The sequence below is a fragment of the Lynx canadensis genome, chromosome B2 (assembly GCF_007474595.2).
Source record: "Lynx canadensis isolate LIC74 chromosome B2, mLynCan4.pri.v2, whole genome shotgun sequence".
Classification (NCBI taxonomy): Eukaryota; Metazoa; Chordata; class Mammalia; order Carnivora; family Felidae; genus Lynx; species Lynx canadensis.
This window is the reverse complement of record NC_044307.1, coordinates 94,621,799-94,637,862: the sequence shown is the minus strand read 5'-3', so window position 1 is coordinate 94,637,862 and position 16,064 is coordinate 94,621,799.

The following is a 16,064-nucleotide window of genomic DNA, read 5'->3' as shown; positions in this document are numbered from 1 at the left end:
CTTTTTTTTAATCTGTTCTTATTCCCTTGGGGTGTCTGGGTGGCTTAGTGAGTTGAGCATCCAACTCTTGATTTCGGCTCAGGTCATGATCCCAGAATCCTGGGATTGAGCCCCACTTTTGGCTCTGCACTGAGGATAGAGTGGAGACTGCTTGAGATTCGTTCTCTCTCTCTCTCTCTCTCTCCTTCTCTCCCAGCCTCCCTCTGCCCCTCTTTCCTGTTCATGCTCTCTCTCTCTCTAAACAAAACAAAACAAAACAAAACAAAACAAAACAAAACAAAAAAGTTGAGTTGAGGTTTTGTCATTGGCAAATGAAATAGTCCTAACTGAAATGGTAATAGACTGTGGTAGATTAAGCTTATTTATTTTTAAGCTTATTTTAATTTGTTTTAATTTTTATTTTTTAGTTTACTTATTTTGAGAGAGAGAATGAACAAGCAGGGGAGGGGCAGAGAGAGAGGGGGGAGAGAGAGAGAGAGAGAGAGAGAGAGAGAGAGAGAGAGAGAGAGAATCAGTCCTAAGCAGGCTCCATGCTGTCAGCATAGAGCCCGATGTGTGGCTCAAACTCACCAACTGTGAGATCATGACCTGAGCCAAAATCAAAAGTCAGAGGCTTAACCAACTGAGCCACCTGGGCACCCCTAAGCTTATTTTAAATGGCTGTTTTCACCAGGAAAATATAATACATTCTTATCTACCAACCCTCCCTCCAGTTTTTAGAAACAAAAGTTTTAAATTAAGATAATTTAAGAAGGTAAGTGTGAGTGGATAGTGAGAAATGGGGGATGATTTTTTAATGGGTGCAGAGTTTTAGTTTTGCAAATGAAAAATGTTCTGTGGGTGCATGGTGGTGATGGTAGCAAAACAATGTGAATGTGCTGAGTGTCACAGACCGTATATTAAAAGATGGCTAAAATGATAAATGTTTTGTATATTTTACCACAAGTAGAAAAGAAAAGGTCAGTGTGGGAGAGGAGGAAAGAATTGGGTTGGGCCAGGTTTGGGTGATACATTCCTGATGAGCTTGTTGGTCAACAGATCATCTCGGAGCAGGGACACCACTCACAGTTTACAAGACTGACAGCATTTTGCCCCTGCCTGTGATGTTGTTATTCCTTCAGCAGTTGCTTTTGAAGAAGATGTATTGAGGCACAGATGAAAACCTGAATTATTCCCTTTCAGTTTCTTTGTGTTTTAAAGCTATTTCAGGGCATCTTTGGAGATCTTTAGACCTGGTACTAACTACCACGTAGCAGAGGATTGCAAAGCTGTCTTGGCCATGTGTGGATTTAACTGACTCAGAATTCTGCATCTTAGGATTCACACTGTGAAGTTTCTTTCCTTTCCTTTCCAAAAATGTTTTGTCTTCTCAATTTCACAGGTTGATTATTTATAGCTAGAGGCATTTAGGGCTGCACCCTTAAGACACTGAAAACAGGCAAGTGACCATCTGGGGTCTCTAATATGGAACATAGATTGATTCTACCCATGAAGGGGAAAAGAGTGTCTATAGGCACAGATAGGTAAAAACAACCATATCAGAGGGGCACTAGGACCAAGAAGAAAAGAGAGTGTTATAGGAATCATATAGGAAACATGTGAGGGACATGTTTATTTCATTCAGAATTCTTCCTGAGGTATCTTGCTCTGTTAATGTAACTTGAAATAGAATTTATAATCCCAGAAAATGAATTTTTTACAGCTAAAACATAACACACACACTGGTTCCTTGCTTTGAGTGGCTGATTAGAAACTGTTTGCATTTAACAGAAGTTAAAAAAAAGGCTCTAAATGAAGCTTTTTGGGGGCGGGTGGAGGGAAGGCAGATTTATAAAGCTATACAAAGTCTCTTAACTCCTTAATCATTTAGACAGATAGTCAATTTTCTCAACAGAGGCCATCTTTTGCCCTTAAATTTTCACTTGGAATTGGCGATCAGGCAGTAATGCCACAATCAAATTTCTCTAAGAGAAAGTGAATAAACCCAAAATTTTTATGAAAGGAGCAAATGAAGACAAGAAAAACAAGTAAAAAAAAAATACCCATCAGATTCCCTAATCAAGTTGATCTTCCCCACTACACAAGTATACTAGAAATCAAGGAAAGTCTTTAGGACAACTGAAATATTTTCCATATATCCACCTTTAAAGTATAATTATTAAATATTCTGTATTTCTTATGCCATATATACAAGGCATGAACACAGTTAAAATGATTGAAGTCTCATAAGTATCTCTTAGACCAAGAATTCTTCAGTGCAAGCATTTCTAAGAAATATTGGGGTGCACAAATTGCTGTTATGTCACTGAATAGATGGGACACAATATCACATCTAAGGCAGTGTAGCCAAATTATCAGTGTTACATATTTGTTTTTATACCCATTGCCATCTTTCATATTTATAATCTTAAGCAACGTGGTATTTTGGTGAGATAGTTAACTGGTGGGTTTTGTCAGAATCTACTTGTTGGTCTTTAATTAGAAAAGTCCTTCACCTGTGTTTTCAAGGGAGTGGATGTATATTTTATGAGGGAAAAAAATAGACTCTGTGTAAGTTTAAATACAGCCCAACATGGAGGCTTAAAGAGATCAGAAGAGTTTTAACTTCTGTGGGACCGTGGACATTTTTGAGAATCTAGGATAATCGTAAAATTTATCACACAAACCTTAACACTTTGAGATCGTAAAAAGATGGTACCTTTTTATGGGGTCCGATGAATAACCAATTATTCCGACTTAAGAGGCATAAATAAGAATCATCCTGGGCACCGGAAAGTATATCCATTATAAGAATTTGTTGAAAATTATGGACCCATTTCTCTGAAAACCAAAGTGCTCATGCATTCACGCTACGTGTTTTTTACATATCATTTTGCAGAGTTCACATCTTCACATTAAGAACTCTTGGATGCTGAGTAATATGTAGAATTGTCGAATCACTATATTGTACACATGAAATTAACATGTATGTTAGCTATACTGGAATTAAAAAAAAGAAAGGAGTCTTGGACTAGATGCATTCATCCAACATTTATTTGTTGTTTGTCTACTTTGTCTCAAGCACTGTTTTTATGTTGGAGGTACAGGGCTGCACTAAATTAAAATTCCTGCCTTCCTGGGATTTACATTCTATTGGGATAGACTGATAATGTGGTAGGCAGAATTCTAAAGGCGGTTCCCCAAGATTCCCATCACGTGGTTATTTAATCAAACCTGAAACTAGATCCTGCTGTGGAGGGACTTTGCCCATGTAATTAAGATTAAAGGTTTTAAATAGGGAAAACAGCCTCGATTATCCAGGTGGGCCCAAACTAATCACAGGAAGCTTGAAAGGCAGAGAACTTTCTCTGGCTGGAGTCCGTAATGGGGCAGAAGAGGAAGGCGGGAGTGATGAGGCTGAAGTGATAGGTAAGGAGATTGGATGCCCAATAAAAGCTAGACTGTCCACTCAGCTTTGAATATAAGGGGTGGAGGGACATGAGCCAAGGAGTGCAGGCAGCCTTTGGAAGCTGAGGAAGACTTTGGGCTGACATCAAAAATACATCAGTTAAATAACATCATGGAACTGAATTCTGCCAACAGCTTGAATAAATTTGGAAGCAGATTCTTAGAGTCTCCTAAGAGCCCAGCCTGCCAACACCTTGATTTCAGCCCCGGGAGACCTGGAGCAAAGAAGCCCCCTGGACTTGTGATCTACACAACTGTAAGATAAGTTTATCTTGTCTTAAGCTGTTATGTTTGTGGTAATTTGTCATGATAGCAATAGAAAACTATTACAGACAATAAACAAGAAAAATATTTGCTGGTAGGTTATGAATGCTAAGGAGTAAAAATAAAACAAAGGGAGATATTAAATGGGAGAAGGGATAGCATTTTATCTAGAATTTCCAGGGAAGGCCTTGCTAAGAAGGTGATTTTTGAGAACAGACCTAAAGGTCATGAGAGAGTTAGCTGTGAGCATATTGGGGGGAAAAGCGTACCATACAGAAAGCACAGTAAGAGCAAAGGCGCTGAGGCAGGAGCAGGTTGATTGTGTAAGCAAGGAGGCCGGTGTGGTTGGGGCAGAGTGAACTCAGGAAAGAGTGCAGGAGATGGGGTACAGAGAATGGGGTCAATTTTGTGAGGGCCGCATAGATGCTCACGAAGATTTTGATATTTATTCTGAGTTTTAGGAGTAACAAGAGTGTTTTGAGCAAGGCAGGGAGTGCCATGATCTGACGTGTGTCTTAGCTGGGTCATTCCGGCTTCTGTTTTGAGAGTAGACTACAGGGAGGCCTGAGTAGAAAAAGGAATATTGGCTTGAAGGCTACTGCAAAAATTTAAGCAAGGGATGATGCTGGCTTGGACTTAGTTCTGGGTAGTAAGAGTTGGAGAGAAATGGTCATGTGTGATTTATTTTAGAAGTAGAGCAGCCAGGATTTAGAGCTGGTTGTCCATTTGTGGAGGATGTGTGAAAGGGGAGATGTGTTTTTCATAATGTTTGTGATAAAACAAAGATTATAGAAGGTGGCGATCAAAGGGGAAATTGTCCAGTATTTTGGAGGTTTCAAAACTATTTTATAATACACTTATTGCGTATTAATTTGGCATATTTAACAATGTGTATACGTGTCCATGGGAGAGAATCCCGAACCTCCACACTATGATTTGGTTCCCTCGGCACCTGGCCTGAGGCGCTGGCATGAAGGGCTTTTCCGGGACTGTAAGCGTTCCTTCAGGAGAGGCGGAACCTCCGCAGACCAGTACTGCTCCTGCAGACATTCTCAAAAGAGGACAGAGATAGGCCATTCAAATGCCTTAAAAACTGCGCACGAAGTGAGTCAGCAAGCATAGAAATGACCCAAACCATGAAACACAGACCAAGTTTTCAGAAGTTTGGCAACTTCAGTGCTGGAACGTGAGAATTTGGTGGAAATGTCAGATAGCGTGGAACTTTTTAACCTAGAAAGGTAAAATCACAGGCATGATTTAATAACTTGACCTGAGCATGGAGAACATCACAGCTTAATAAGTGGCGGCAGTTCCTCTGTGTACCCGCAGGAGATAACCCTGGGGATCTGGGTCAGCTACGAGGCAGAGCTTCCTGGCAGCAAGGATTATTAAATAATGGAAGGAGTGCCTGAGGAGTCTCTGGAGGCATTTTCCTTCAAACACCTGAGGGACAGAAATTCTGGCGCGATGGTGCTGGATCTCTCCACAAGATGGCAATCGTGGGTTGACTCCAGTTTTTGTTTTCTTTTGATAAAAATATCTACAAAGTTTACACTTTGGCAGGAAAAAATAAAAAAACTGTGACTTATGTTTCAGTGTCATATTTTGTATTATATTATCTATGGATGAGTTATATTTCCCCAAACCTCCATTTCTACTTAGGGATTTTTAAAAACATATTATCCTGTAAGGCCAAGGGAGGCATGTTGTAATATTAGGGTGGCAAGTATCCCTCCCTGCCTTCACATGCCAACACTGGAACATTGATCTTCCTCACAGAAAGCTTGAACAAATGAGTTTCACATGCCTTAGAAGCCTTAACTGAGGTCCTGTTTGAAACTTGATAACCTAGAATAAAGTCAGTTAGAAACCTGGATGTTTATTCAAACAGTAAGAAATTAGGATTTAGGTCAAGGGATGTGGAAATAGTATGTTTTATTAAATGCTCTCAAGGAGTCGGTGTTTGTTTAAGAATTAAGCATTTTAGTTCTTCACATTTGAGATGGAATGGCTCTGATTTAGAATTTGCAGGAGAAAGCCTTTTTTTTTAAATTATTTAATACTTCCCCCTCATATAGGGGTTACACAGTTTCATGTATTTAGGGAGTAGTTCTTGCAACCTGATTCATCTATAATACCTTTCTTCTCTGTTTTGTACCTCTATTTTGCCTGATGGTGAAAAACAGAACAAAATGTCAGTTATTGGTATATTCTATCAGTTCAGAATTTTCTCTCTCCTTCCTGGAATTAGTTCTGGGGTGTCAAAACAACATGAGAGAGGATATCTGGTTCCTGGAACTTGTGCGTATTGTTTCTCTAACATGAACATTGATGCATTTGGGCCTAGGGTGTGGCCAGCCCTCCATGTCGGCCTCCAGGGAAAAGTCATGGTTCCTGCCATTTCTCTAATCACACAGCATCCCCTCATTGAAACCATAAGGCTTATTGGGTCAGCCAGCTTGTTCGTAAGCTTCTCTTTCTCAGCTAACTTCCTTTTTCGTTGAAAATCTGGATTCTCTTCCATGCTCTTAAAGGGTACTCGTTGGGTCAGGCGTGTTCTGCTTGAACACAGCTCACCCCAGTGGCTATTCTGGCACTGCTATTTTGCAGTCAGTACAGTTGCTGGGGGAGGGGGAGGGTGGGTACTATGCGTGTTGCAGCTGACGGGGATTTGGGTCCTGCCTTTATAACCTCCCCTGAGGACTGGCGATTTCTGACCTCCATAACACAGATCTCTGTGATGTTTTCTTTTTCTCCATCTCTTTACCTGTGCCCTTCACTGCATGACCTAGAATCCCCACTGCCGCATCTGTACATCTGTTTCAGCTACTGGCTCGTCAATTTACAAATCTGGAAAATTGTATGGGGAGGAGGTGTTTAAATTGGTTTGCCTTCCTTAATGGATCTGGAAAATGGTGAATCGCTGCTAATGCAGGACACTTGGGGTGGTGGAGAACGGACTATGTTATTGTTTGTGGCTAAGAGACACTGACCAGTCCAGCATCCTTCAGTTCCTAGTTGTATGACCTTGGATGACTAAAAAATAAACTTGATGTCAATTTCTGATGCATAAATGTATGACATAAGATCTTTTTCCTGTTTAATTTAAAATAATTATGTGTAGGTAAAAACCTAAATTAAGAGAAAAAACTCTAAAAACTGGGTTTCCATTATTCCTTAAGGTAGTTTATATACAAACTCCACAGCTTGAAAGAGGCATGTAAAATTTGGTCATTAAAAAAAATTAATGTTTATTTTTTGGTGGCAGGGGAGGGGCAGAGAGAGATGGAGACAGAATCTGAAACAGGTCCAGGCTCTGATCTGTCAGCACAGAGCCCGATGGGGGGGGTCGAACTCAACAGCTGGGATATCATGACCTAAGATGAAGTCAGATGCTTAACTGAATGAGCCACCCAGGCACCCACGAATTTGCTCACTTAAAAAAAATTTTTTTTAATGTTTATTTTTGAGAGAGACACAGAGTGCAAGTGGGGGGGCGGATCAGGGAGGGAGACACAGTATCTGAAGTAGGCTCCAGGCTCTGAGCTGTCAGCACAGAGCCCAATGAGAGGCTGGAACTCACGAACAATGAGATCAGACCTTAGCCGAAGTTGGACACTTAACCGACTGAGCTGCGCACGTGCCCCCAAATTTGCTCATTTTTTATTAAAAAAATTGTTAATGTTTATTCATTTTTGAGAGACAGAGAAACACAGAGCATGAGCAGGGAAGGGGCAGAGAGAGAAGGAGACACAGAATCTGAAGCAGGCTCCAGACTCTGAGCTGTCAGCACAGAGCCTGACTCAGGGCTTGAACTCACGAACTGCAAGATCATGACCTGAGCTGAAGTTGGACACCCAACCAACTGAGCCACCCAGGCGCCCCACAAATTTGCTAAATTTTAATGCCCTCACTACAAGAATTGTGTGTAAAAATCAAGTCTTTTCTATATTCTCCAGCTGAAATTGTCATAAAATTATGTTAAGCAATATTCTTTTCAGTACATCTGGGCATATGATTAAATTCTTCTTTAATTAGATTTTTAAAAAGAGAATAAAGAAGGAAACAGGGATCAATTCAGGCAGAATGAGGGGACAAATGATATCAGAAACCATAAATAAAATTGTTACAGATGGCACTATAGATGTTGAGAGGGTTCTCGATATAAATATTTAAGTGTACATGAATTTCACATGGCTAATAATACATTAGTATAGTCAAAATTATATATTGCAAACAGCACTTATGTGCATAACAACCCAGTGCTCCTGTAACACAGTATTCGGTACAAAAACTTTCTTTCGGTGTAAAATGTCAACTTAGGTTTCATGAAGTGTGCCAAAGAGGAGTTCCACGTGTGCTTTGTAATATGTGAGTTTCGCCCGCAGCTACTTTCCCACAGTGCTGCTGCATCGCATGTGTCCTCGCCTCTGTGTGAGGGAAATGACACCGCAGCAGTTAGGGGGAGAGTCACCTGCCCAGCTCGACACAAGCACCAGCTCCACAGGGTTTCACTGGAACGTTTATAGAGTTTTAGATGGTGGCCACCGCCAGCGCTCCGAAGATAATTATAATAAGTGAATTTTGTCTGGAAGCCAAGGAAAGAATCTATCTTGGCATTGAGATAAAAGACAATGACTTTATTGTTTTATCAGCCAGTGCACTTGCAGTTGGAATCTGTGGACGCAGTAGGGGATGGAAATCGTGCTCTCCCTCCCATGCCTTTCTGAACCCAGAACAAAGCAATTACATTTTTAGAGGAAACCATTTAGAGGACAACCAATTTCACTGCAAGCATCCTGGAATCCAGCAGCTTAACATGGCTCTGGTTGGAATGACATCTCTAAAATTGTATCTCTGCTGCTGTGTGACTCCTAGTGTTTACTATAATTTTGTGGCAGAAACCATATGACTTAGTGCCTACTGTGTGCATCCCCTGTGGTGGGTTGTCGCCTTCCTGGTGTGCGGCTGCACCGTGGGAGGAAGCCAGCCTTGAAGTGGGCTCCTCCAACAGATAGGAGGAGTGTGGGGAAAGAAATTTCCTCACAACAGTGGAGGGGACAAGGGGCTAAACTCATTATATGACCCTGATTGTCCAGTGTGACCCTTCTGAAACAAGACTTTTCATTCTTTGAGCAAAAGGGTAATTTTACCAGATGTAAAATTTTTTTTTCTCTGCAAAGCTGATCAAGAAATGACATAGAAGTAGTTTTGAAGTAAATTCTGATGGCTTAATTGAAGCTAATGCCATATTCAATTGTCATGCATTATCAGTCTCAGTAGTACTGTTGCTTTGTTCCAACTCGCAGTGCAAATAACTTGTTGAGAGTGGAGGCATAAATGTGATGTGAAAGTTCCTGTAACAGCAGCTTTCTATTGATTTGGAAGCAAGTATTGTGGCTTGTTGTTGTTGTTGTTGTTTGGCTGTGTATAAAACCTACATTTTCGGGGCAATGGGAATCATTTAGATATTACTAAGGCATCAGGTATTTGAGTGTCTGAAAAGTTGGCTGTTGCTTCAATTTATGTAAGTTAGATCTTTTTCACATTGATTTGCTTTATAATCGTGGGTTATTGCTTGGGTACTCAGTCTTAAAGTAATGTTAGCTTCTGAATTTAATAAAACTTACAATAAAATATAGGCAACAATATATTTTGAAGTTTGATGATCTTTTTGGTGCTCTTTTTGACAAATCTAAATGTCAGACCAGTTGAAATCTCTTCATGGGTGACCATTGATGACTGCTCTTGCCCTAGTGCCTATTTCAGTCAATGCAGAGTGCTTGTTTGCTGCTAATATGAGAAGCCACTCAACTGAGAGACCATACACTGGCCTCAGGTTTGGGCAGGGAAGAGCACCCTGGTTCTCATGCTTGTGAGCATGCTTGTGGGTTTTTGTTTGTCAGGTATATTCACTAGCCTCCTTCATGACTTACAGGTGGATTTAGTAAGTATCTCTGAGAATTATAATATTTCCATCAGCTAGTTCAGGAAATCTATGGTAACATGTTGTAAAAGGTATGACTTAAAGTCTTTAAAAATCTTGTCTTGACATTTTATGTGGCACAATGGGAAGTGAAGTAAATGGAATCCTAACATCGTGCTTTCCTGGGTGTTGGGAAGGAATCAAACAGTACACATACTTTTCATACATATTTTCGTCTTACTGGATAAGACACTTAGAGATACTGCTTGCTTGCTTTCCTTTTCTTTGCTTTTCTTTGCTTTTCCTTGCTTTCCTTTCCTTTCCTTTAACACTGAGTATGTATGTTTGTTCTGAGAGCAGATCTTGATGGTAAGAAAGACTCAGGTAGTCAGGGGGAAGGGAAGACCAAGGAACAGAGAAGAAATGACTGAGGTGCAAAGAGCATATTGGTTAACTTCTGGGGCTGTATGTAATAAATAGTCTCCAACTTCCAAAGAGGCTGTGTACCAAAGCAGTGGAAGTGAGTTGTTTGGAACTCAATTTCCAATGGAATGGTATTATATGTTATCAGGGATGATCCCTCTGAAGAGTTGACATTTACATTTGGCCCCGAAGGAAGAGAAGGAAGAAGTCATTCAAAGATTAAGAGGGAAAGCACATCTCAGGCAGAGATAAGAGCCTGTACTAAAAGGTTGGAAGTATGAAAACTCTCAATATGCCCACAGAGCTGAAAGGAGCTCACTGTGGTTGGAGGGGTGGGGGTGATATGGAGGAACAGCAGGTGAATTGGAGAAGGAGGCAGATTATGGGTTATACAGGAAGTTTGGATTTTATTCTGTGTTTAGCAGGTGGTTTTGAGCAGAGGAGCCATTTGGTTTAAATGTGTTTTGATAACTCCTAGAACCTGGGGGGTAAAGTTAAGACTATTTTATGTACAACATTTCATATTGCTGAGGCTATTTTATTTGTGATCTGGATGTGGGAATCTGGGTGTTGCCTATTTAAAGATGGAATTTAATGCCATGGGAATGGATGCGATCACTTAGGATCAGAGGATAAGAAGAAGAGAAGATGAATGACATCAGGAGAATATGGTCACAGAAGCACAGTTCCAGGAAAGAAATATCTAACTGAATCCAATTGTGATAGGTCAAATGACAGGGGCTGCCACTTACCAACATGGAAGCTATAAGCAACCTTGCACAGAGCAGTCTCAGTGATCTGGGGAGATGTCAGTCAGGTTGGGGTGGGTTGAAAATATATTCAGAAGTAAGAGTAATTCTTTAAAGAATTATTCTTCGGAAGGGAAACAGGGAAAGGATGTTAGCTGTGAGACATTTGAAGTCAAAAGAAAGTTTCTCTTTATTCTTTGTGTAGTAGTGAAGGTATTAGAGCAATGCCATTGGGAATGATTGGAGAGGTAGATGTTTATGAAGCAGGAGAGAGGGGATACAAAGAAACAAAAGTTGAGAAGATGAATGGATCACACAGGTGCCTCTGGTTCAGTAGAACCCATTCCTGCTGGAGCAGGCAGAAAAGGACTTTCTTAATAGGCATTAAAGCCCTCCCAGAATCAGACTTGGAGACCATCCCTCCAAAGAACGACCTTCCAACCATCCTGAGGAGCTTCTGTAGTGAGATCCCACCCTGTCCCCTCTTGCTGCTTGCTGTTGGACCTACGCCCACACACTGAATCACCGTCTCTAATGCCCCTGAAAGCCAGATGCTTCTGATGTCATCTTCAACAAAATGAAACATACAGGGTTTCTGCTTCCTGTCTGCTGTCTTCCAAATTGAAGTGAACCTGGTGGTTAACTTGGAGGTGACAGAAGGCCCATGCCTAACAAACCTGGGGGTGACCCCACATGCACATGCCTTGTTTGACCTTTGCTGCTACTACACAGTCTACTTTCAGATGATCTGGCAACACAAACACAGCATGGGTCTTTGCCAAAGCAACAGGCATTTCTACAAGACTAACAGCATGAGAGAAGACCAGACTCAAACGGCAAAAGTCAGAGGTACCCTTCAGAGGTGAGTGGGTTAGCAGGAATGATGTGTTTTCTAGACTGTGTATGGAGAACTTTTTGGAATGACTTCTATTTTTTGTCACTGGTAGACCAGAGTGGGGAAAATGCTCATGTTACTTTGTCTGGTTTAGTTTGCAGATTATTCATATGTTAAGAGTGAATGAGATCTAATTAAAGAACCCAAATTAATTAGCTTTTATATGTGGATATTGTCTTTGGAATATCTGTTTAACACGTCAAAATGATTTAATTCTTTCTTAAAACAGATTTATTTTTTTTTCTTTTTTGGTGTTGAGCTTTGAAGCCTTTGGTGTTCAGTAGTGTGTAACGATCCCCCCATATAATAGGAGAAAATTGAGTTTCATGTATATATGCTTACTTTCTTGAAAGTCTTTTTATGTGTTGTTAAAAACAAGTTAAATGAAAAACTTAAATGTTTAAAAACACCCAGTTCTGTAAATGTTTAATATAACTATAATTTCGAATACCATGAACATATGTTTTATAGTCAGTAATTGTGGTATTAAATCAGCATAAGTTCTATAGGTTTGCTTTCATCAAAATGTCTTTGAATATTTAAAACTAATCTGCTGAGGCATGATTTCATAACTATATAAGATTCGGTGACCTGCAGTGTGAAATATTCAGATTACAGCCCCTGTCAGTGTTTTGGAGGGTGTTTGATTTCAAGGAAATGTCATGGCTCCCATGTTTTGCCATGGCTGGAGTAGAAGGGGTTGTTGGAAAACTCTGTGGAAAACTCTATGGAATCTTCTTCTTCCAAAAAGCATAGAAATTACCTGGGAGATCATGGTGTCTTTAGCAGAAAACACATGCTTGAACAGTGAGTACTCTCAACAGTGAGGGTGCAGTAGGATTAAGCCAGAGATATAAGGTGCTCATAGTTAGCCAACAAAGCAGGCAGCCAAAATATTTCAAAACACATTTATGTGTTTGTAAAACTCAATTTACTTCTGTATCTAAAGAATATATTAATTTATAGATACAAAAATTAATGACTTTGTATAAGAAGGGCCCTGAATGAACAAGGCAATATTTCAGTATAGAAGAGCAGGGGATAAGAATATTGTGGGATTTTGGATTTTAAATAAGAGAAATCTAGACTAGATAAGCAGAGAGTTTATAGCTCAAAATGAAAAAAAAAATATTTTGCCAGTGTCTAAAAAGGAGGAACTGGAAGTTCATCTTAGATACCACAGAACAGTATTCTCTAATGTATTTATTTAACAATAGTTACTAAGCACATCTTTGCAAGGTGAACAAAACAGATCATGTCTTGTTCTCATGGAGCTTACATTCTAGCAGGAGAGGACAATTATTAAGTATTGTGATAAGAATTTTGAGAGAGTAAGCTAGCCAGTATAGAATGAATATGTACCAGAGACTGGTACATATTTTGCTTGACTCCTGAATGGTGTGTTTAATTAAGGATGGCTGGTGGCCATGCTGCCCAGGAGAGAATAGGGATTAAAAGAAAGAATGCTTCTTTTTCCAGTGTTGACCTGTGTGCTAAGGGGATATTCATACTCTTTCCAGCAGAGCTAATGTTTTAGTCTCCCTCTTTGTTGCCACTCCCTGCTCAACCATGATGCATTTGAAGAAGGAGAAATGGGAGGAAAAGACAGGTGAGAACAAAACCAGACTTGGGAATTAAAAGTCTAGAGTAACCAAAGATGAATTTGATTTTGTTTCTCATTATTTTTTCTTTTATTATAAAATATGATTTAAATTTTAATCCAGATGTGTAGATTTTCTTGGATCTCTCATCTTTAGATGACCTTACCTTATTCATAATTTCTATTCTAAATGTCCTTACAAGTACTGTGAGCAAATTTCTTGAATTTACTCATAGTGTCTTTAACAAAAGTTACGGTAGCTTACCCTTTAAGTTCACTCATTCATCAGACATGCCAAGTGGCAGGTGCTGTGCTAGACCCTCAGTGTACAAAGGTGACTAATACAAAGATGACTTTTGGCAATTCCTTTAAGCAGAGTTCACTGAGAAAAACAAGTTAGAGCATAATGGGACAATGGACTTGATAGTACAATGTTATTATAGAAGCAAGGAGTAGGAAATGCTTAACTTTTTTTGTGACTGGTATTGACCCAGTATTTGTATTACAAACATGTTTTGGTCTTCATAGGAAAGTAAATGAGAGTAAATACAAACACTGACCCAGTTTGTATTACAAACATGTTTTGGTCTTCATAGGAAAGTAAATGAGAGAGGTGAGAACACTGGGTAGAGAGAATTTCAGCTCGGTCTGCATGCTGGTCAGTGCTCAATCCATCCCTCAATTTCCTCTTGTAGGCTCTGTATTACAGTGGGAGGGCTGGGTGTGCTCTTCCTTGTCTCCTGGGTATTCTGGTTCCGGCTGGCTTTGGCTAATGGGAGACACTTGGGGAATGAGATGGGGGAAGCTGAGGCAGAAATGAATATCTTTCCTTTTTTCCAACTCTGCTTCAGGCAGTGTCTCTGGCAGTAGCTGCATCTCTTTTCCGGCTTCAGTTCCTACAAGTCTACCCCTTCTTCCCTAGTCTCAGTTTCAGGGTGAACTGCTTTATGGCTCCAGCCCTTGCTGGATGGCTTTCACTTCTGCATTCTGGTGATGCCACCTCTCTTTCTGTGTCAACAGCTGTAGGGGTAATAGTCTTAATGCAGTTGTTATTCTTTGGGTTGCCTCTTCATCCCGTTTGGCTTCTTAACTTTTATTACTGGGTAACTAATTGCCTATATTAAATTTCCTCTGTGGAAATGCCTAGAGTAGTGACTAATAGAATAACAAATGCTGTGTTCAAAGCACTCTGCTTTTCTGATGAGTACAGACAATATTCTAGGTCTGAAAGAATGAACCTTCTAAAGAGGCTCTGCCTTTGGTAGAACATTTTGAGCAGGTTTATTTCTGCATCTTTAGAACAGCCTTCCTGATTTTTCCTAGTGCATCTTCATCAATTCCTGCGGCTCTGTCCTCAAAATGTATTTAGACCATGATGCTTTTGCTTACCTTTCCTAAAATATTACTTCATGATTGCATTCCCTCCTGACACTGGCCCCATATTTATTTTAGCTGGCTGGAACTTTGATGATCTGCCCCCCTCCCTTCCTGGTCTCTGACCATAGTTGTCTTTCACCTTTGGTGTTCTCAGTGATTGTATTAATATTTGGCTGAAAGCCTTCCTGCCTCTCTATTGGTCACAAGTTTTGACACAGTAAAAAAAAATACTACTTTATGACCTCATGAGTCACTCCATGAAAACCTGCCTATATTGCAATCCATTTTGCAGCCATTCTAATGAACTATTATAAAGTTAGAGTGGAAGGAACCCAGAGCAAGCTTGAGTTGTTTTCCTGGAACTGATATAGGATAGGGACAGGAAAGGATAGAATCATAATACTTGCCCTCCCATCTCACTGAATTGTTTAGAAGGCCAAAACATAGATGAATAGTATAATAATACTCAACTCTTTAAGTACAGTATTAAATTCTTACAACAATTCTGTGAGGTAGTTGTAATTCCAGGTGAGAGAACTCCAGCTGAGAAGGGCCAAGTGACTTCTCCAAGGTCGTATATGAAATAAATAGATGTGGAATATCTGGAATTTCCACCCTATTTGCCTTCAATACTCATTTTTTTCCCTACTCTACCTGGATGCCTCTGGAATGTGAAAAGATTATTCATCAAAGTATTTTAGGGAAAAAGATGTGTTATGTACTACACAAATTCTGGAGCATAGCGGTAGACGTTATCATCCTTCTTTGAATTAAGGCTGTCACATACCAGAGAAAATAACCAACAGATTAATTGTTCTCTCTAAACAGCTGGCATACTTAACCATCTGAACTATTTCCTGAGTGAAAGCATTTTATTTTTTAATAATCTATGTCATATCATTGGCTTTGGCTGTGCAGTCTTTCTTCTTGGATCTTTAGCTATTGACCCTAGTGAGAGCAGAAGTCCATTTGATCTCTTGAGCCTGCACACAGATCCACAGTGCTGTGAACAAAGAGCAAAGCATGCAATAAACTGTGTTAGGTGACAGTTCTCTGCAAATCAGGGTAATCTAGCTGTCGGCTCTTTGCTTTAAGGGTTCAATGAAATGCATTGGCTTAAGTTTTGCTTTTGTTGTATCACAAAAAGGACACTATGAACTTTCAAAGACATGCTAAAACAGTCATTCAAACCTTTTCCCATATTTTACTGCATTTTGAGTGTTCTGAAAACATGTTATGTTGCATTTTGACTATCATTATTCTTCCCGTTATGTTTATTGCTGTTCATTCAGATTATAGTTTCAAGCTGAAGTGCACCACACTGTTAGCGTGTAGACGTTAAAAGAAGGGATATTTTTCTTCACTAGCTTTCTGACATTGTTG